This window comes from Tenrec ecaudatus, chromosome 13 (genome assembly GCF_050624435.1).
Source record: "Tenrec ecaudatus isolate mTenEca1 chromosome 13, mTenEca1.hap1, whole genome shotgun sequence".
NCBI classification, from domain to species: Eukaryota; Metazoa; Chordata; class Mammalia; order Afrosoricida; family Tenrecidae; genus Tenrec; species Tenrec ecaudatus.
In genome coordinates, this window is record NC_134542.1 from 15,425,539 (window position 1) to 15,446,454 (window position 20,916).

The 20,916-nt window shown below is 44.7% G+C and overlaps 1 protein-coding gene across 1 annotated transcript in view; it reads right to left on the reverse strand.

Annotated features, from left to right (window-relative positions):
* Window positions 1-16,204, reverse strand: part of ACSL3 (acyl-CoA synthetase long chain family member 3) — a 56,061-nt gene extending 39,857 nt beyond the window's left edge. The window contains exon 1 of the mRNA XM_075528954.1: window positions 15,959-16,204. The gene's annotated coding sequence lies outside the window, so the exon portion shown is untranslated. The remainder of the gene's footprint in view (window positions 1-15,958) is intronic.
* Window positions 16,205-20,916: the final 4,712 nt, after the last annotated feature.

Below are 20,916 nucleotides of genomic sequence, written 5' to 3' on the forward strand. Positions count from 1 at the left end.
TAATAAATGTCCAAAGGAACATAACCACTTCTCTGTAAACCCCAACCCACAAGCTCCATGGGTCGGTCAGCAAACTCAGTTTCCTGAATTAAGTGTCCAGAGGCACTCCATACTCCTGGTAAGCCTCAGCTCAAAGGTACTCAGTTCGGTTCAGTTCCACTCCCATGGATCAGCAAGACCAGCTTCCCCAATTAAGTGCCCAGCAGCACCCCACTCTACAAGCCAACCTCATGTACAAAAGCACGCAGCTGTACTTGTGCTCCCTATGTTGGAAGTCCACCACTCTGTTCCATGCTCTGATTCCTGGTTCTGCTGCTGCTGCTCTGGTGGCATAGCTGTCACTTGGATTCAGGAGGTTCACTGCACTGTCCAGAAGAGCAGCACTCTGACTCCTGCTGAGAATGAGAACCCTTCTGCTTCCCAGAGGGTTCATTCTATACAGAGCAAGACGGGATTCTAGGGAATCCTGTTTGCAATTACTTACAGGTGATCCTATCTAAATCTTCCCCCATCTTCTTACCAGACCCATGCAAAAAAAGGTCCTTAGGTGTGAGTTAGAGAGTATGGCTAGAAGTGCCACATTACCTAATTCACTATCCCTGCATTCAGTCACCCTACAGTTCTGAAACTGAATTCACCCTCAACCAGCTAAGATCAAAAGGGTAGCACTTACCTAAGGCCAAAATTCAGAAGGCTAAGGCAGGGAGAAGAATGAAAGCAGGAAATGCAAGAAGTGTGATTAGTGACTGCAGAGCAGTGAATAATTTTTAATGTGGCTCTTCTACCCAGTCTCTCAAACTCCCACTAAAAAACCTTTTCCCTATGGGTCTAAGAAGATGGGGATGGCATTGATGGTATTCAGCTGTGCTTGTTAATAAGCCTGAGATTGCCAACCTGCTGGGTATAAAATGAGTCAACATAGAAGCAGAAGGGAGGGGAATCTCACTACCAGAAAAAATAGGCTCGGAGCATGTACTCTGGACCACGAGATCCCTGTACAATGAATCTCCTTGATTCAGAAGATAGCTGTAACACTAGAGGAGTGGCAGAGGAGGAGGAGCAACAGAACCAGGAACCAGGGCATAAGACAGTCCATAAAGCAAATTAAGCTGAGTGCTTTGGGGCAGGGGATGGCTTGTGGAGGGGCATGCCTCTGGATACTGAATTCAGGAAGTTTGGGCTAAGTGCCTATGGCTGAGGCCTAGAGTGGTGTAGTATGGTATGCTCTTTGGGCATTTATTAGCACCCGTGAAAGAACTTTGTAACATGTAGTGACTGAACAACTCTATCGTGAACATTTCTACCTGTAACTTACTTCCACAATAAGCCCCATAATCAGGAGCATTGTGTATGAGTTCTGTGTGGTCAATGCAATAAATTATAAGACCCAGCTGAGAAGTAGAGTGCTGAGCAAGACAGAGCAGTGATGGTACATTTAGGGGATGGATTATAATAGGATGTGTTGGAACCAAATGTGCATGCATTGTTGAATGTTAAATTAATGAGCTTCTCTGTAAACCTTAACCCGATTCATAATTTTAAAAAATCATACATTATATCTCACTTTCTCAATCACCTATGAAGCATGTAAGTTATAAGTGTAGAAAAAAAACTCATGGAAAAATTCCATTATAATTCCATTTCCCATCACTTTTTCCATTAATTGGGATTAATACATGTATCAAGTCATTCCACAGTTCAATCACATCCAGCAGAACTGTACATTTGCTACCACAATCAGTTTCCAAACTTTCTTTTCTTATATGGATCCCTTGACATCACCAACCCCCTTCACCCAGCCACCCCCTCAGTGTCCCACTCCCCCCCCCCAAACTCTTATTCCACGTGCTGACTCTATAGGTTCATCAATCCTGGTTTTCATACCAAAAAACATGTGCCACAACATGACACAACACTCCTGAGATACCCCCCCATAGGTACAATCAAAAACCAAAACAAACTGAACACACACACACAGGGATTTTTTTTTTTAATGTATTAACAGTAGCCTAAAGTCAGAGCTATCTAGTAGAGATAACAGGTTAATATCCTGAGTCAAAATTCAACACAGCAATGGTTCATCATTAATTTATCTTTCCCTGAAAGGCAACCACGTACTGTAAAAGAAAGACAAACTCAAATTTAAAAAGACAAACTCTAAAACCAGCTATATCTCAGTTTAAAATCCCTGTTTTTCTTGTTAAGCTACAGTTCTGGGTAAGTTCATTCACTTATTCACCCATCAAGAAGAAGGGGGGGAAAAAATCTTATTTCTTACATACTGTTCCTCATATGTAAATGAGGACAATGGTAATATTTAACAACATCCAGAATTTTTGCAAATTTTCTACAAATAAAAAACATTTTAAAAGGGAAAGGAGGGCTGTGTAAATTCTAAAGTTGACAGGAAAAGAATTCAAATACCTATTAAGTTAGGGCAATGAAGGGAATGGTCACCTTCCTAATTATCTGGAGAATACAAACAAATAATACGTCCATCAGATTAAACAAATATTGCACTGCACGTGTTGGCAAAAGTGTGGAGGCAAGTACTGCCTGGTGCTGAACAGCCACTCAGGAGAGCAGCTTGGCAGCCTCCAGCACAAGGTGACATCGGAAATGCCCTTTGCCCAGTCAATCCCCATTGAGAAACCCACCAGGGGACACTGACCTATGTCCACTCAGATATTATACCTGGTTGGTTTGTTTTATACTGATTTGGGAGTACCAAAAAATGCCAGATTCTAGTTTAAAAAAAAAGGTCCTCAAAAAATCTTTTAAAAAAAAAAGGTCCTCAAAAAAACTGACTACCTGACCTGCGGCCAAATCCTGGGAGTGAGACCACACTACCCCATGAGTGGAGACTGGTAAGATAAACCACACCAGCCTGGCAAAACCACGAGACATACACAGAAAATAGGCATACAAGACTCTGCCTTTCAAGGCAGGGCACTGGGAGTTGAGCTCCTACAGGATTTCCTTTGGACCACAGAAACAAGAAAATCAGGGCTTCACTTAATGATTACAGTCGAAGCCCAGAGGCATAAAGGAAAATGGCCATGTGAACAGCTTCTCATAGGTGGGATGGCAGCACTGAAGCTACCAAGCACCAATCCCTAGAACCTGCATGAGATAACTTTGGGAGAACAAGGATCTTTGCTGGTGTGATTAAAGTAGGGCTCTGGAGATAGGGAGAGTACAATACATTGCCCAGGTGGGCCCTAAATGCCAAAACACCTGTCCTGATAAAGAGGCAGAGAGATCTGAAGATGCGGGCCTTGAAGGGGGTGAAGCCAAGGAATGCCAGTAGCCGCCAGAATCCGCAAGACCCAAGGTCCAAATTCTCCCTGGAACCTGAAAGGGCTCACCCCAGGGCTCGGCCAGCATGTTGGCTTTGGCCCTGGACTACCAGTTGAAGGCAGAAAGCTGGTGGTAATTAGTTACAGCAGTCACCGAAAGCAATATGCTCTGCCACTGTTAACTATGCCATACTAAGTGGCTTAGACATTATCCAGGTCTCTGAAGAGGGATCCAAGACTTTATGCAGGGTGACATCTTCAGATTTCAGTTTCATAATGTCAAACACAGTGTCAACGTTGAGATTTTACTGGATGGGGAAAAAAATGAAACTAGAAACAGGGAGATCATCTAAAAACTAGAAATCTAGACAAAAGATGACAAAATTCTGCTTTACCAGATATTTGAGAAAACCACTATGATTAAAAACCAAACTTAGGGCCATCTAGTCAATGCTGACTCATAGCAACCCTTGATGAAAAACGGACAAACCCAACGCGCAAGTGTTATTTAGTAAGCAGATGGACATTGGGCCTCCCTAAATGCAAGAACACTCTGTTCTATTAAACTGGCATTCCATGATGCTCACCTTCCTGACACATCGCTGAAGACAAAGCGGGTGCATAAGCAAATGTGGTGAAGAGAGCTGATGATGCCCGGCTATCAAAAGATGTAGTGTCTGGGGTCTTAAAGGCTTGAAGGTAAATAAGCGGCCATCTAGCTCACAAGCAACAAAGCCCACATGGAAGAAGTGCACCAGCCTGTGCGATAACCAGGTATCGAAGGGATCAGGTATCAGGCATCATCAGAACAAAAAATCTATCATTGTGAATGAGGGGGAGTGTGGAGTGGAGACCCAAAGCCCATCTGTAGGCAATTGGACATCTCCTTACGGAAGGGTCTCGGGGAGGAGAAGAGCCAGTCAGGGTGCAGTGTAACAACGATGAAACATACAACTTTCCTCTAGATCCTAAATGCTTCCTCCCCACCCCCTTACCCCCACTATCATGATCCCAATTCTACCTTACCAATCTGGCTAGACCAGAGGATGTACACAGTACAGATAGGAACTGGAAACACACAGGGAATCCAGGGCGGATGATCCCTTCAGGACCAGTGGTGATACCGGAAGGGTGGAGGGAGGGTGGGGTGGAAAGGGGGAACCCATTACAAAGATCTACATATAACCTCCTCCCTGGAGGCCAGATAACAGAAAAGTGGATGAAGGGAGATGTCGGACAGTGGAAGATATGACAAAATAATAACTTATACATTATCAAGGGTTCATGAGGAAGAGGGGAGCAGGGAGGAGGGGAAAAATAGAGGAGCTGATGCCAGGGGCTTAAGTGGAGAGCTAATGTTTTGAGAATGAAGATAGCAATGAATGTACAAATGTGCTTTTACACACTGACGTATATCTGGATTGTGATGAGTTATATGAGCCCCTAATAAAATGTTTTTTTAAAAAAAGAAATATAAAGAATGTAGGAAATGGAGGGCACTTTGAAAATGTAGGTACAATCAAAAGTTATTTTGACACCATCTCCCCCATGCACGCACCCCCTAAAAAAAAAAACCCTGCCATCATATCACAGTGACCCTATGTAGGGTTTCCAAGATGAACTCTTCATGGGAATAAACAACCTCAACTCTCTCCCACAGAGCAGCTGGCAGATTTGAACCACTGGCCTTGCAATTAGCAACCTAACAGCCCAGAGTCCCTTGGGCTCCTTAGAATGCTATATAGAACAATTAAAAGAAAGAAACCTTTTGGAAACTAATAAATATTTACTGCTAATTAAAATTCCAGGGCAAGTTATAAGAAATGAAGTTGAGAATATTCCCTAGAAAGAAAATAAAAACCAAGTAAATGTCAAATAAAAAGAAGTCCAGTTGAAAACCAAGGTGCCAAATTCATCAAAGCTCCAAATTCTACTACAGGAAATTTGAAAAGGCAAAAGCAAAGAGAATGAAGGGGGGGTGGGGGCAACACTGCTGAAGGGTGATACTCCACAGTTCATGGGCAGGAGCCTCCAAACCAAGGGTAAAGGAATGCAGAAGCAGAAGCATGGAGCAATGAGACAATAATTCACCTTTCTTTAGATTAACAAAACAAAAACCCTAGCCAATCTTGTCCATTCAAACTGATGGTAATGTCCACTCATGGCAACACTATATAGAGTTTCCAAGATTTAACAGAAGCAAATAGCTTCGGTCTTTCTCCCAAGGAGAAGCTGATGGTCTCAAACCGTTCATCTTACAGTTAGCAATCTAACACTATCCAATACAAGCACCCAACCTCCAGAGCAGGCATCCTCACACTGCGGCCCGTTGAGGACATTTATCTGGCCAGCATGGTGTTTTCACCCCGTTGGTTTGTTTTTTTTTTAACTTCAAAATAAGATAAACAGAGTGTGCATAGGAATTTGTTCAGTTTAAAAAAAAAAAAAACTATAGTCTGGCCCTCCAATGGGTCCGAGGGACAGTGAACTGGTCCCCTGTTTAAAAAGTTTCAGGACTCCTGCACACAGCCTTGTAGGTTGCCTCAGTATGATAGGTATTTCAAAAAAAATGTGATGGGGGTAGGGGTTGTTGGGCTCAACATCTTCAAAGAAGGTGATGGTATCATGTTCTCTCAAAGAAAGATACTGTTAAGATCTGGAGGTATTTAACACAAACCTCCCTAGTAATGAGAACCACAAAAGCAACAGCAACTCAGCAACACTGGACAATAGAAACCTGAATAGTTTTAGGGGAATAAGGGGAATTTTAGCCTAGAATTCTACTCCTAACTTCCCCATCAACTCAGGATACAGTTTTAAAAATAGTCTGACATGTAAGGACACCAAAAATTTACATTCCACTTGCACACTCTGCCTACCACCATGTGCATGTATTACTTTGATGTAAATTTTAAATACACTGTGTAAAAGTCAGAATTGATTGAAGTTTAGTCATTTATTTTGAAAAACCTGATTCTAAATCTGAAACGGCACATAGGACACACTCAATTGGCTATGTGAGAAAAAAAAAATCCTAAAGTACCAGCACATCTAATCCAGGAATTGAAAAAAATACGTCACAACCATGTATGATTTACTCAGGAGTACAAAGATGGCTCCCCAGGAGAACTTCAGGACTACTGCAGGCACTATAATAATTGTAGACTGCCATGTCTCTAGGAGAGGGTTGATCAGCTCAGAAAAAAACGTACGTTAAAGAAGTAGATCATCATGCCTTTCTTTCAAGGTACCTCTGGGTAGACTTCAACTACCAACCTCTCAGTTGGCAGCCAAGCACATTCATGTGTGCATCACCAAGGTACTGGGTAATAAATAGAACATTTAAGATAAGGAAAGTTAAAGAAGCTAGAAGAGCCAGCTTGGTAGAGAAGTGTGAAGAATGCACTAGAAGCAGGAGGAGCAAGCACAGGCAGCCCCTGACACACGCAACCATTCAGGCACTCTTTCTGGCTTTATCCCATAATTTAAAAAATGATCATTTGTATATATTAACCACCTAGTTATTTGATGCATTTTACCAACAGTAAGGAAGTCTTTGTAATGACATACTAGTCATTTTAATGTCAGTTTGCTGGTCTTCCATGATTCTGCTGGAACTTTTCTTTGTAAATCCTTAAATTCTCTCAGTTTTACTACCATGCTAGGGGGCAGAGTTGTAAAGATTGATTCGCTTACTGTTGTCTCCTGGATATACAGCAGTGAATAACACAAAACTATCCTAGAGGCTTCCTTCTATTTATGGGCTAGATGAGACTACTTCCTTGAAACAAGCCCTGGTGGTGCCATGCTTAAAGCATGCCACTATAAACATAGAGGCTGACAGTTCAAACCCACCAACAAGCTCCATGGGAGAGATGTGGTAGTCTGCTCCTGGAAAGACCGACGCCCTCGGAAACCCTTTGAGAGCAGTTCTACTCTATCCGAAAGGCAACATTATTAGTCAAAAAATCATCTCAATAGCAATGGGTCTGAGTTTTTTCTTCCTAAAAAAGAACAGAAAAGGGGGGGGGAAGAAGCCCCCAAAAGATATATCTTTTGGGCTTATCTTAAAAAGGTAATACAAAGACTATTTCATATAGCCATTTGAGGAGGTTAATTTTTTTTTAAAAAACTACAAGATTGTAATTAACCACCCAATGTTAATATGCCAGTCTCCTACCACTGCATAATATAAACACTGTTAGCATATTCAAGTCAGCTCCCAGTTATCTGTGGGTAAATTACCGGTGCATTAAGGGTAAATCCCTAAGACTGAGTCATGTTGTGGGTGGTACCCTATCCAAATGTCTACCCTGTGATCTTCTAACACATGACACAGTGTAAGACTATTTCTTCCAAGGTAACTCAAAACGGGCAAGTTGTTATACTACATCCACCATTTTTCAAATGAGTTTCAATTTAATGCCCCAAGCCAGCGAACCCAAGCACTTCAACCCTAGCCCAACCTCAACTCATCCCTAAATTTGTACCCACCCCCCAACTGATCACCTCCAAGCATGGGCCGAGCTTTTATCTACATTTTTATCTACATCTCTAAACTTGTAGGACCACAAACCCTTTGCAGTAAAATTCCTTTGGCCTTCTGAAAATGTAGATTAATTGTTGGGCTGTGGTTATTATATGTTACAACTCAGTAACCTTACAGGACAGAGTAGAACTGTAGGCTGTAAACATTATAAATCATTATAAAATAAGAAACTAGAAATTCTTCTACCGTTTCTTTCAGCAGTCGAGTGATTTGTCCTATGCACACACCCTAGAGCAAAGGACTTCCTTTTTTAATTTATATGTGAAGCAAAAGTTGAAATGGTGAATAAGAACAAAACACTGATATATTAGAATTATGGTGTTCGTGATGAATATTGACTACATCATAAATCACAACAATAAACAAATCTATGTTGGAAGAAGTTTAGCTAGAATACTTCTTAGATGTAAGGACAGTAGGACCAGTCTCATATTTTCATCTCATTTTGCCTAAGTTATCAGGAGGAACCAATCCTTGGAGAACAACATCATGCCTGGCAGAGCACAGGCCCACTTAAAAAGTGGACGACCCTCAGAGAGATGGATTGACACAGTGGCTACAATAATGGATTCAAACATAGGAACAGTTGTGAGGTTGGTGCATGAATAGGCAGTGTTTCATTCTATTGAACAGTCACTGTGGGTTAGAAGCTGAAGCTCAGAACTTAACCAGCTTAAGTCACAGACTAGAACAAGGTGGAGACAGATAGGGAGTCAAGCTCAAGCTCTCTGTCACTCCTGTCTACCACTATAACCCTTTTATTTCTGGAGTACTATGATCTCCCTGTCACCATCCCACCTCACCCCTATCCAGCCATTTCCTCTCACTTCAAGGTACTGTCAGATAGAACAGGAGTGTTCTTTTTATGCTTTAGAAAGTGACTTACAAACTGAACATTTAGAATTTCCACAGAATGCTGTATAGTCTCATCAGGCATCAGCTCGCACGCAGATCTAGTTTAAGTGTAAATGATGAGCGCAAATTCGTGGACTTAGTACACCAATGACATGGAACTTTACAATGCATGACAAAACTGAGCAGACAGAAAATAATGGTCCTGTGTGAATTAACTTAAGTTTGTTAATTCTGTTTACCTAAAAAATAAGTAGAGTCTTAAGGTTGATTCATTCAGATTCATTCAGGTTATTTATAGAACTTTTATAACTTGCAGTTGCATCTAAAAAGAAAATCCCACAATTCCCCCACCTACACTGCCATAGATCGATTCAGGGATTCTGCTCCAATAGTTTCCTGGACTGAAACCTTTACAGAAATAAATTGCCTCTCTTTCTTCTATAAAAAGGGCTACTGGGTTGGCAACTATGCACTTTAACCACTGCACCAACAGGGCTCCTTCCCCCAAACAACAACAGCTATCAAGAGAGCTATAAACAGTGAAAACAGGAATCAATCACTGATTTTTATATTGCAGTAAAAAAAAATTAAAGCCTTCCTTATTCTTTTAAATTTAATTAATATAAAACAATTGATATATACATACTATTAATCTTTTCAAGGCCCAGAATGAGGGCCTCTGCACCCCAGCAAAAGTAAAATTAAGAAATGTTTATGGCTGAAACAAAAACTTTTCACCATTTTTGACAACTTGATACTGAAAATTCTACAATTCAGAAACCTCATGGCAAAAGAAGTACAAACTGTTATGTGCCTACCAAAAATAAACAATTAAGAACTATGCCATATAAGACCACAATGCTGAACAGTTCAGTCTTACAAAAATGGAGACATTAGGAATCAATTCACTTTACAGAATTAATAACTCTACATTTACTTTGATGACAAAATCCCCTTATGTGTTAAAATATAATTTACAGATGTGTTACATGAATTTTCTGAGATACTTCTACTAATTAATTCCCTTCAATGTCTCTGTTCAGAACCACTTATGAACTGGTCCAGGTATCCCGTCAGGTCTACAAACTTAATAAAGAAAATGGTGCAAAAACTCTCAAACACTTAAGTTCATGCAGCCAAATTTGAATGTGTTGTTTAAAAAAGTAAATGAACAGCAAACAGAGAAAGCAGACACTAAGATATTTATGGCAAAACATACACCTCTACAGAATTATGGAACATTGTCCTGTCTACTGCAGACTATCTAGAGCCAAAGAGGATGGATAAATCCTTGCAACTATGGCCTGAGGGAATTTTTAAACTTTAAACCAAAAATATCCCATGAAATATTCTTAAAAGCAAACAATGCTCGCTGTCACCGAGTTGATTCAGATTCATAGCAACCCTTAAGGGCAAGATAGAACTGCCCCTTGTGGGTTTCCAAGACTGTGGGTCCACCTTTCACCTTCCCCTCAAAGCTAGAGAGCCGCACTCCAAAGGTTATTTCCAAGCCTCTTCATCTCTACCACAATCACAACCACCACCACCCCACCCCCCAAACCTTCCATCTGCTTCCATGTGCCCCCAGAGAGCTGTCCTCAGCTCTCCTGGCCCCTCTGCTCTCACCATTTTCCAAACATGCAAAGTATTTGAAGAAATTCCTTTTCCTTTATTCCTCCTTCCATATCCTTACTGAGAACCAATGATTCTACCTTTCTACCATTCAATCCTTCCTGCTACCCATTCTCACTGTACCTTCTGCTGTTCCAACTCTTTCACCTAGCAAAAAGTAACCTTATCACTGGTCCCCCTGCCCGGTCCCCATCCCCCAAAATCAATACCTGCCACATTCCCATTGCTACCTCTCCTTTACAACCCAAATTCCACCATGCTACTTAGACTCAATCTAATTATCCACTGCTATACACACACACACACACACACACACACAATCCAAAGCCTCCTACTCAATTTTCCTCTCACCTCACCTCCATTCGCTCTTTATACACACATCTCATTAGGCTCTGTGCCCAGCCCATCTCTGCCCACTCTACCTAAAAATGTCCTCTCTTCTCCTCTGTACATGGAAATTTGAATTTTTTAAATGTCAATAAAATTTTATTTCTGGATTATATACACTGCATTCATTCCACTGCCCATCAAGATCACCTTAATTTTTCGAAAGCACGAGTAAAGATTTACAAGGAGGTGGGTGGGGGTGGGGGAAGTGAACACAAACCCATTGCCATCGATTTGATTCAGACTCACTGTGACCTTACAGGACAGAATGGAAGCCTCCATGAGGGTTCCAAGGCTGTAAATCTTTACAGAAGATCGCCACATCTTTCTCTCAAGGACGCTGGTGGGTTTGAGTCTGCACTATACCAAGGTTCCTCATCCTCAAGGCTACCCCTCCTGCTAAGAGCCCACACTTTCTCTACACTTTTGTCTGCCAAACTCACTGGCACTGCATCAGTTCCAACTCACAGCAACGCTACATACAGGACAGGGGAGAACTTCCCCTGCGGGTTTCCGGGAAGCAGCTGATACTTCTGAACTGCTGGGCTTGTCAGTAGCTCAACGCTGGTAACGGCTATGTCAAGGCTCCCCATATTTCTTTCAGCTGGCCTTCTTTTCAGTCCTTGGATACAGACACAAGATGATATACTTCAAAATTTTCTCACTTAGAATTTGAGGTTTTTCTTCAAATTATTCACTTGATTCTATCAGCCATTTTGAGCTATCAAAGCACATAGATCTAAATTGATTAAGGAATCACCCATCCCTCTACAGGCGCCAAGACAGGTGTGAACTTTCCCAACCATTGATGAACCCTCATGGCAGGCTCCAGGCACACTGAAGGCATTTGGTTTTCCTTGGTAATTAATTGTATCTCCCAGTGGACTGCATGCCTGTAAAAGCCACCTTGCCTCCAACCACTTAGTGCCTCCCGCCTCTGGGATGGTTTATAAGACTCACATTTACTGAGCAATCTGAAGAAGACACCATGCAAATATCCCAGTGGATACCAAATACATCAATGAAGATGTGCATGCAGAAAGTTAATTTTGGTAAGAGTATCTAAGCATCCAAAGGAAGAGACAGAGAACAAAAACCCTGAGTAAATGAAAAGGAAGGTTAGTTTATTTTGTCCTTTGGGTCAATGACGTAGAAGCAGATGCTAACATTTTCGAACCAGAAATGTTGATAGGCAAGGAAGCTACTGCCCAGAAAGGCTAAGCATTGTGAATAAAGGCATGGTATCACCTGGAAGGGAACAGACAATGAATACCACACCACCAGCTACCGCCTAAAAGCATACATCCAGTACATAATGCATGTCTACAACATAGGGGCTTCAAAAGAATGTCTCGAAAGAGGATTCAAAACAACACTCTTCTCCGTGGATACAGACTTAAATCGTAAACTATCAAGAAATGAACAGGAATAGCACACACCAAATTTAGAGCTGCTAACTGGAGGATCTGAGAAAGTAGTGAATTTCTTGAACTGAATTATTTATATTGAGTATGTCATTCTTTTTCAAGAAAGGGGGAAAAAATATGATGGTGTCTCCAATTACGGTACTCCTAATACAAGAGGGGAAATAATGATTCCTGTCAAGGAACATGAAACAAAAAAACAAGAAACATACCATGAAGTCTTGGTGTTCAAGTACAAGTACAAAATTCTAGTTAAAGCCACTCAAATTGCTTTGTTAACCATACCTGTAGTTTCAACTACCATCTCCACACAGATGGTCAATTCTCCCAATTCTCGAGCTCTAAGGTCTCTCAAAGACAGTTCTAGCTCAACATGTATGAAACTATAAAGACACGCGCGCGCACACACAGAGCCTACTTCTTGCCCAGGCAGCCCTATCCCAGTGAAAAATATCTGTATCCTATCCCTTGCATGAATCTAAAATCTAGCAATCACAAACCACCCCTTCTCTTACATTTACATTTACTATTTTACCTCTAAGTCTCTACCTTTAACAGTATTTCTGCTCCTCACATGTAACTGCTTCAGCCAGTTTTTGAAAACGTATAGTGAAGAGAATTAAAGGTACAGAAGCTGATGAGACGAGGCCCTTGCCCCAAACTAACAGAAAAAGGTTTCTCCTGAATTCAGACTTAGAGCCTCAGAAAGTATGAGAATAACCACCATCTACTTGTATTTTTTAAACAGCAGCACTAGATAACAAAGATGGCACCCAAATATCTCCCTCAAATCCAAATGTCACCTCCCAACCATCTCATTTCCCTATTGTTCATTTTGAGAAAGAAAGATTTATCTACCACCAAAACTATTCCTCAGATTTAAGCACCCTGAAGGCAGACCTTCCCTAGCTCATCTTTTGGTCTTCAGATGTGTGCTGGAGTGACAATCTGGGCCAGAGCAGACACTGAGTGGGAAATGAAAAATCAATTACCTGTTGCTCAAAGCATAGGCACCTTGGTGGCATAGTGGTTAATTCAAAACACCAACCACTCCCTGGTGAAAGATTTACAACAGCTTTGAAAACCAAACAGGACAAGGACAGTTCTATTCTACCCTACAGGGTTCTGGGCCAGAATCTACTGAGTCAGAATCTACTCATTGACAATGGGTTTGAGTTGCTCTAAAGTTCTTTTTTTTTTTTAATTTAAAGATCATTTTATTGGGAGCTCTTACAGCTCTTATTACAATCCATACATCAATTGTATCGTGTGTATTCGTACATAAGGTTGCTATAATTATTTTCTACACATTTACTTTCTATTGAGCCGTTGGTATCAGCTCTTTTACCCCTCCCTTTCCATCCGTGAGATCCCTTAATAATAAATTATTATTTTCATATCTTACATCGACCACTGTCTCCCTTCTTCCACACCACCCCTTTCTGTCCTCCGACCCCCTGGTGGGGGGTGTGTGGTTATGTGTTGATCATTGTGATAGATTTCCTCTTCTCCTCTCCTCACCTTCCCCCTACCCTTCTGGTATCTCTACTCCCATTCCTGTTCCAGGATTCTGTGTGCTGTGAGATCCCATCTCTTAACTGTCTGTACCTATGCACATACTCCGGTCTAGCCGGAAGTAAAAGGCAATAAAATAATACTGGGGTCATGATAGTGGGGGGTGAGGAAGTCTCAAGGAAGCAAAGGAGCATTGCTTCTTTGGTGCTTTACTGTACCCTGATTGACTCATCCCTTCTCTGTCCAGACCCCCCTTTCTCAACAATGCTCTAAAATTGTGAACTTCTTGCCCTATGTACATTTAATCACTTCCTCCCAAAAGAGGAAAAAAATCAACTTGCAAAATATCACTATTATCATTTCAAAAAAAAACCCAGACTAAATTTTTATCAAGATGGCAACTCTGATATAAACTGCCTTCAGCGCTATATTCCCTGTATTGCACTGCTCATCACTTGCCCTCATAGATGTACTAGTTTCCTGGCTGGATTCTCCATCCAGGCTAGGATCACATCACCTCCATTCACAGCTGTGTTCCCAGCACCGAGCCTGGGGCCTGACATAGAAAGGGCCCTAGATGCACAACTGGACAAGGGATGAACTAGACCAGAAATGACATTCCTTTCTAAGCTCTCAGACCGCAGGGAAGCACACAAACAAATGAGACAGATCTTGAGGCTCTGAAATGTGACTCATCAAGCCCAACAGAACCAGATTCTTCTTCAAGATTTGTCCCTTCTACCTTTCTTTCATCCTTCCTTCATGGAAGACATTTTAGACCTCGAAGATTTGAGCTTTACATCATCCAGCCCAGTATCTTACAAACCTAGAAATTGAGCTTCAAGACACAGGTGAGCCGTCACCTTGACCCTTACAGTCAGTGGATCTCTCTTGCCCTAAACCAACCACACTGCGAGGCCATGGAGCCTGCAATCTTAAAGGACAGAGGGGAAAAACCTAACAAGGAAAAAGTGTGTGAGTGCCTGGGGAAGCCTTACTGCGCAGGAAGATGCCCGAAAACAAACGCATAATGTGGGACAAATCGCAACACCTCTTCCCTATGAATCATCATCACATACACGTTGAGGGGGCAACTCGCCAGCACCCTTCAACTCTCAGCAGGGACCCAAGGGAACAGAAACGCTAGTGATGACCCTGAAGAAAACGGTACCAACTAAATACCGCTGTCCTAGCCCCCCACAATAAAGCCACTGTGGAAACGGTCGCCAAGGAGAGGCAGCACAAGCAGTGGTTAAATTCGAGAAGTGAGCCTGACAGGCCTACTGAATCCGTTTCTTTCTGGCTCTGATCTGGGGCAGGCGGGGCTGCCATACTGCTAAAGATGCCCGGCAGAGAGCGCTTGATGCCCTGTGCGGCGGTGGGCATGCCGGTGGCCTGCCAGTGCCTTCACACTAAGGACGGCCCCATGGGTGCTCAGGCCTGCGCCCCCAGGGTTTTCCGGGCCGGTCCCGAGACAGACTCTACGTGGGTTCGACCCGTTGGTCTGGCGGTTGGGTGCTTAACTGGCTGCACCACCCAGAGACTCCTCCGACCTGTAATCGTCCGTCTCAATAAACGTCAGGTGCCTGTTACTTCATTCGGCCGGAATCACTCTCCCGGGGCCGGGGCCTGGGCCTCTCCTGCGCCCACATAATGTGGAAGACGCTGCGGTCCCCTTCTCTGGTTTGGAAGGGCCCGACACACAATAGCTTCGAGCACATGTCCCGGAACCGGTCCACCTGGGCAAACTAGTTCACCCCCACCCTTCCTACGAAGGATCCCCACCTGTGAAACGGACCCGTGCACACCTACGCCGGCGGGGTGGCGGGGGGAGTAAACACGCCGTCGGCGTTACACACACCCCAGTGCGAGTCCGGACTCGGCGCACACTCCGGGGAAAATTAAATAAACCGCGGGCTACCCCCGGGGTCCCGCCACCGCGGGTCCAGGGCAGAACAAATACCAAGGTCGACACGACACACACACACACACACACACACAGTCTAACAGGCTCCACCGCGCCACCCCCCGCCCCAGCGGCTCTGCAGCCCGGCTCCCGCCGTCCCCGCCCTCAGCGCCCGGCCACCACGCAGCCTTCCTCCCCCGCGCCCGGCGCGCGGCCTACGCCGCCGGGACTCGGGACTCGGGACTCGATCCCTCGTCCCCGTGGCCCGGCGGCCGCCTCCCCCGCCGACGCCTCCCATGCTGCCCCGCACGCCGGGGCGGCCAGGGGGCCCAGCACGCGGAGGCCACGCCGCCAGCCGGCCCCGGGTCCCCACAACCGGCGCAGCACTCACCGCGACGCCGGGGTCCCGGGTGCTCTGGCCTCCGGCCCACCAGGCCTGCCTGCGCCCCGGAGCACCCACGCCGCGCTGCAGCCGCGGGGACCCTGGCGCAGCCGCCGCGGCCGCACTGAGAAGGGACGAGTCTCCGCTGCCCGGTGTGTCGCCGCGTCCCAGCCCCGGCCGCGGCGACAACAAGCCCTCAGGTGCCGGGCGCCGGCGCAGCAACGTCTGTTGAGGCGAACCGCCCGGACGCGTAGTCGGGCCGGCGCTCGTTGTATATGCAGAGTGGCCTCCGCCCATTGGCCCGCGGGCGGTGGCGCGTGCGGGGCTGGGCCTATCGAATTCCGGCCCGGAGAGCGGCGCTGGCGGCCGGGGGCGGGGCGAGGTTACTACCGGTCATTCGGCGGAGTCGCCTCAGCCGGGATCCGACTACGGTCGGCGCCGCCGGAGACAAGGCCGCCGCTTTGCGGCTGCGACGTGGGGTGGGTGCAGGCCGCTCCAGCACGGTCTTTCGGAAGGATTCCACAGCTGGGGGGGAAAGAGGCCCCCCCACCCCCCAAAAAAGCACTGCAAGCGTACCAAGAAACTAAACTGTACATCGCAGGGTCCGTTTGTAAATTACACACACTTTATTTCCCCGTGCGTTAATGGATGAACTGCATCTAGCTTGGTCTACGGCAAATTAATGTCCAATTTTGTAAAATAAGATGGTGTTTGAAAATGAGGCAGAGAGATCAAACACACCACACGAGTTCCGTGCATTGTTCTTCAGGCCTCACCTAATCCTGAAGAAAACAGAAAAACAATCTCTGCGTGAAGGCACTCACTGTCAAGTTTGCGATTTGTTTGCAAAGGATAAAGTTTACTCCAAATTATTATTTTTGGACATTCTTCTTAGGAAGCATAAGTATTTCTGGATTATAAAGGATTTGCTGTTGTATTTCTTTTGGGGGCATTCTCAAACTCTGCCATCGGGTCCAGGTCGAACTGCCCTGTTGAGTGGGAATGGAACTGTTTATGCCCTGTCTTTCTTCTGGGCAGATAGTGGTTTCAAAGTGCCCACTGAGGAAGGCAGTCCAAAGCAGGGTGCAGAAGGGGAGTGTTAAAATGTATGTATATATTGTCCGGTCTTGGCACAACAGACTCCATTTTGAGTCCTGCACCTCCATCTTAGCTCTCAAGACTGACCCCTAACCCACCTTCCCTCCCCTGCTCAACCCCAAATTCCCAGAACCAGCTCGTCCCAAAGCCAGAATGTTTTCTGAAGATATGATCCCTCCACCGTCCCTGACATACAGGGAAGATTAACGACCTTTTCCCTTCTGAAGCACCTGTGTGCGCAGATCCTCCCCAGCTGCGCCTGACAGCAGTGGGCATAAAAACGCGCCAGGATTTTTGCCCCTGGAGCGGCTTCAATAGCAAAATACCCTGAGTTGCTGAACCTGCCCGCAATCTTCTCAATAAAGCATGCTCCTAAAACTCCGTTAATTGGATCTTTGATTCTGTTTTCGTGTCCACATAAACTACATATATGTTTATGTGTATTAATATATTCATTTATACATTTAATTTACTTTATATATATATATAATCTCCCGATTTCCTTTTGAACAAACAAACCAAAAACACCGTGACAAGGAAACACACCGTACAGTGTTTTGTAAACTTCAATTCAAAAAAAGATTATCAGGTTCCTTATTGATAATGGATTGGACCTTATTGGATTGGAGTGAAGTATGAACAATGTGATAACATTACATCAAATCGGATGCCATAGGAAATAAAAGTGGGTGTGTTCCCCAACTACCATGATCCGAATTCTACCTTGCAGGGCTGGATAGGGCAGAGGCTATACACTGGTACATATGAGGGCTGGAGACACAGGGAATCTAGGGTGGATGATACCTTCAGGACCAAGGGTGTGAGGGGCGATGCTGGGAGAGTGGAGGGTGAGTGGGTTGGAAAGGGGGAACTGATTACAAGGATCCACATGTGACCTCTTCCCTGGGAGAGGGACAGCAGAGAAGGGGGGGAGGGGAGACTCTGGATAGGGCAAGATATGACAAAATAACGATGTATAAATTACCAAGGGCACATGAGGGAGGGGGGAGAAGGGAGGGAGGGGGGAAAAAAAGAGGACCTGATGCAAAGGGCTTAAGTGGAAAGCAAATGCTTTGAGAATGATTGGGGCAAAGAATGCACGGATGTGCTTTATACAATTGATGTATGTATATGTATGGACTGTGATAAGAGTTGTATGAGCCCCTAATAAATTGTTTTAAAAAAAAAGTGGGTGTGTTATTTGCTTCGAATGGTGAAGGCAATAACCATTTGAGAAATCCCTCTTGCTCCGACTGCAAAGTTTTTCTAAGTAGGTAAAAGGTGGTGTGCATGAGTCAGTCTCAGGAGGCAGGCCAGGATTTGAACAGGGTAGGGTGATGAGGCACAGAGCAGAGAAAGCTCTCATTCACCTTGGGCAGCCTGCCAATTTAGGCACCTGGAGGGATAGATGGCCACCTGAGCAGCCTGTTCTCCAGATAGCAGATAGGGAAGTGGAGTTGCTTGTTAACCTGGCATGCGTTATTGCAGGATACACCCTGAAGTGAAGGTAAGGTAAGTGGAATGCAGAATTTTGTAACTGAAGCATTCACAGCTTACACTCTGCTGTTTCAAAAGTAGTCGTTCCAGTGTGAGGAGCTCCCGGGCGGCATAGTGGACTGGGCGCTGACCGGCTAACCACAGAGTCTGCGTTTGACACACTGGCCGCTCAGCAGGAGAATGATGAAGAAAAAGACTGGGAAACTCAAAGGGGCAGGTCTACTCTGCCCTATGAGTGAACATCTCCTTGGTGGCGGTGAGTTTGTTTGTTTGTAGAGCCCTGGTCAAACCACGACGTCAGCAGTTCAAGTCCACCACCTCCTCCATTGGAGAAAAAAAGTCAAACCCACTGCCATTGAGTCCATTCAGACTCATAATGACCCCCTAGGCAAGAATACAACTATTCTTGTATGTTTTTGAGACTGTAACTCTTTACAAGAATAGGAAGCCAAGCCCTTCTCCTGCAGAACTGTTGGCCTTGTGGTTAGCAACCCAGTCCATAAACACTTGACCACCAGGGTTCCTTCTGCTGGAGGAAGGTGAGACTGTCTCCTCCCATACAGATATACAGTCTCTGAAACCCAGAGGTGGTTCTACTCTGTCGTTCGGGGGCTCTAAGTAGGAAGCTACTAGATGGCAATTGATGTGTGCGGGGTTTGGTTCCAGAATGACATCTTGAGGCAGGCACACCTTAATGATCTAGATGGCACCTTTCATCTGAACATGGTAAGAGGTTTTGAGCAAACGATCAGAGAAGCTGGATTGTGTGAAGAAGAATGCAGCATCGGGATTGGAGGGAGGCTTATGAACAACCTGCAATATGCTTCCTGCAATACCCTTGCTTGCTGAAAGGAGGAAGATTTGAAGCATTTGCTGATGACGGTCAGGGACTGCACCCTTCAGTACAGATTACAGCTCAAATATAAAGAAGATCAACATCCTCACCATAGTACCAGTAGGTAGCATCCTGACAAATGTAGAAAAGATTGAAGTTGTCAAGGATCTTGTCTTGCTTGGATCCACAATCAATGCTCACGGAAGCAGCAGTCAAGAGATCAAAGGACCCATTTCGTCAGGTCAATCTGCTGCACAAGGCCTCTAGGAGTCCTGAACAGTAAGGATGTTACTTTGAGGACTAAGGTGTGCCTGACCAAAGCCATGGTGTTTTCTATTGCCTCAGATTCATGTGAAAGTTGGACATTGAATAAGGAAGACCGAAGAACCGATGCATTTGAATGGAGTTCTGGAGAAGAATATTGAAACTACCATGGACTGCTAAAAGGACAAATTGATCTGTCTTAGAAGAATGGCCAGAGTACTCCTTAGAGGTACAGATGGTGACACTCTGTCTTACATACAGAGTATTTGCAAGTATTATCAGCGGAGACCAGTTCCTGGAGAAGGACATTGAGGTAGTTAGCTTATTGTGCCAACCTGGCCGATAAACATAAGTGGCGTTAATTGAAGGGCAGAGGAATAAGTGGCTCAGTGAGCCTCGCCTTTTGAGTTCTCAGGTCTCTTGCTTTGTGATGGTCGGACCAGGGTGCAGCTGCCTTAGCCAGTTCCCTGCTTTAGCTGGCAAGGCTTACTTCCTGCAAGACATCCCTGAGGAGAAGCCACATGGACCTACCCCAAAACAGCCCTGGGTGCTGGAGCACCCGTGTGGAGACCCCTGCCAGCGCTGAGATGCTGACACATTCACTGATTTGGCTTTCCTCCTGCAGTCGGCATCATTGCGTGTGTTTTGTGAGATGGAGGAGGACTTTGTGGATTTGTGTTGGCCATATGGGTTAATGGGTTAATGTTAGACTTGTGGGCTTGGGCAGCACTGAGTTGGGATGTTTTCTTGATGTGCACTTACCCTTTATATAAAACTCTCTTATACATATGAGTTTCTGTGGACTTGTTTCTTTAGAGTACCCAGACTAACACAGACATCGTGTTTGTTAAAGACGAAAAGGTGAAAAAGAGGACGATCCTCCAGGAGATGGAGCGACACCACGGCTATAACACTGGGCTCAAGCATAGAACCGTTGTGAGGAGGGCGCAGGACCGGGCAGTGTTTCATTCTGTTGTGCGTAAGGTCACTATGGGTCGGAACCGGCTCGATGGCACCTAACAACAGCAGCAGTAGAGTTTGGAAGGGATTATACCAGGGAGCTTCAAAAGGTCCCCAGCAAAGTGGAAAAGAAAGATGGTGGGATTTCTCCGACAATCTTTTTAAAGGCCCTGCCTATTATTATTGCTGTTCTTAAGTGCCACCCATTCAAATCTGAGTCAGTGTCCCTATGGACATCAGAAGCAAGCAATGCCTAGTACTGCACCTTCCTCACAATTGTTATGTTTGAGCCTACTGTTGTAGCCACTGCATT